Source organism: Papio anubis, chromosome 1 (assembly GCF_008728515.1).
Source record: "Papio anubis isolate 15944 chromosome 1, Panubis1.0, whole genome shotgun sequence".
NCBI classification, from domain to species: domain Eukaryota; kingdom Metazoa; phylum Chordata; class Mammalia; order Primates; family Cercopithecidae; genus Papio; species Papio anubis.
In genome coordinates, this window is record NC_044976.1 from 34,932,159 (window position 1) to 34,933,750 (window position 1,592).

General features: G+C 39.9%; 1 pseudogene across 1 annotated transcript; it reads right to left on the minus strand.

The window, feature by feature from the left end:
* Positions 1-786: 786 nt before the first annotated feature.
* Positions 787-1,362, minus strand: LOC101012532 (annotated as a pseudogene). Its single transcript, XR_645929.3, has one exon. The product of XR_645929.3 is annotated as a glycine cleavage system H protein, mitochondrial pseudogene (transcript).
* Positions 1,363-1,592: the final 230 nt, after the last annotated feature.

A 1,592-nucleotide genomic window follows, 5' to 3' on the forward strand; every position in this document is an offset into this window, starting at 1 on the left:
CTTTCCTCCCTAGGGAGAATTTTTTCCCCATTCCTTTAGAAGAAAGGAACGTAATTCTTTTGGAGATTACATTCCCTGGAAACTGGTTTCTTAAGCTCCCGCCTGAAGAAGTGTTCCAAAGTCTGCAGACTAATTAACCCCATTGTGCAGAATTAATCACCTCAGGAATATTTGGAGTCAACAAGAAATGTATCAATTGGGCTCTTAATAAACCTAATGAAACGACTCAACATAAAGGCATATGAAATAGACTTTAAAACATTAGCATAAACCACCAGCCTCCCAGAGCTCTCGGCAGCACAATCAATCTTTTTTTTTTTTTTTTTTTTTTTTTTAACGAAGAAGTATTTTATTATTTTGCTGCAAAGCTGTTGCTTCACCGTATAAAAATAGCACCAGCAAATGCAGTGTATTGCAAAATCAAGATAGTGGTGTGTCATCTAACACTGTACAAGCAACAAAAACCTCTTCACTCCCAGTTATTTCCAATGGAAAGGTCATTAAGTATTTCATCCCAAATCCAGGCAAGTTACAATATTATATAAGGCTTAAGAATAACAACGTTATCTTTGAATTATGTAATTTTTAAAACTAGTTTTTACCATGGATAATATAATGAATTCTGAACACTAGAGCCTAGTCTAAAATCTATAATCATTACAAAGTTAAAGGACATTTTCCTTCATTAGCAGCGTTAACAGTAGTTTTTTTTCTTCCCCATTGGTAATGCTATAAGTTGCTATTCTAAGTCTTCTATCCACCACTAATTTAAGACAATCTGCTGGGTTGCGGTATTTCATACTAGTTTATTTAGGGGTTCCATTTTCACTCCTCAATAGATTTGATGTATTTCTCATATGCTTCTTCACTCATAAGTTCATCTAGTTCTGAAGGGTTACTCAGTGTCATCTTGATCAGCCAACCATCTTCATAACAAGATTTGTTTACAAGTCCTGGATTTTCTGCAAGAGCTTCATTAATTTCAGTTACTTCTCCTGATAAAGGAGAATAGAGTTCACTAGCAGCTTTCACACTTTCCAAAGCACCAAACTCATCTTGTTTGTTCAATTTTGTCCCAACTTCAGGTAGACTACAGTAAACGACATCTCCCAATGCTTCCTGTGCAAAATTGCTGATTCCCACTGTTCCAATACCATTTTCTGTTGTTATCCATTCATGTTTCTCTGTGAATTTACGCACCGAGAGCAGAGCGGGTCGCGTGCGCAGTGTCCGAACGGCGCCCGCCCCCAACTGCCAGGGCCTCAGCGGCCAGGGCGCGGCGGGTGACCGGACCGCGCGCAGGGTGCAGAGCAGGTCCCGCACGCTCCGCACCACTCGCAGCGCCATGTTCGCAGGGCAGCACAATCAATCTTAATTGACACTTTATTAGCACCAAGAATTGCTATCAACTTGGCAGGTCCCCCCACATTGCCTGTTGAAATGATAGACAAAGTGTTTTTTCTTTCTTTTTTCTTTTTTTTTTTTTAAAGAAAGGAAAAAAGAGAAAAGTGGCTTGCAGATTTTGGTGAATGAAGACAGAGGAGAAAGTGAATCGAGTCGTGGGGCAGAATGGAAGTGACTGGGTCCACAGC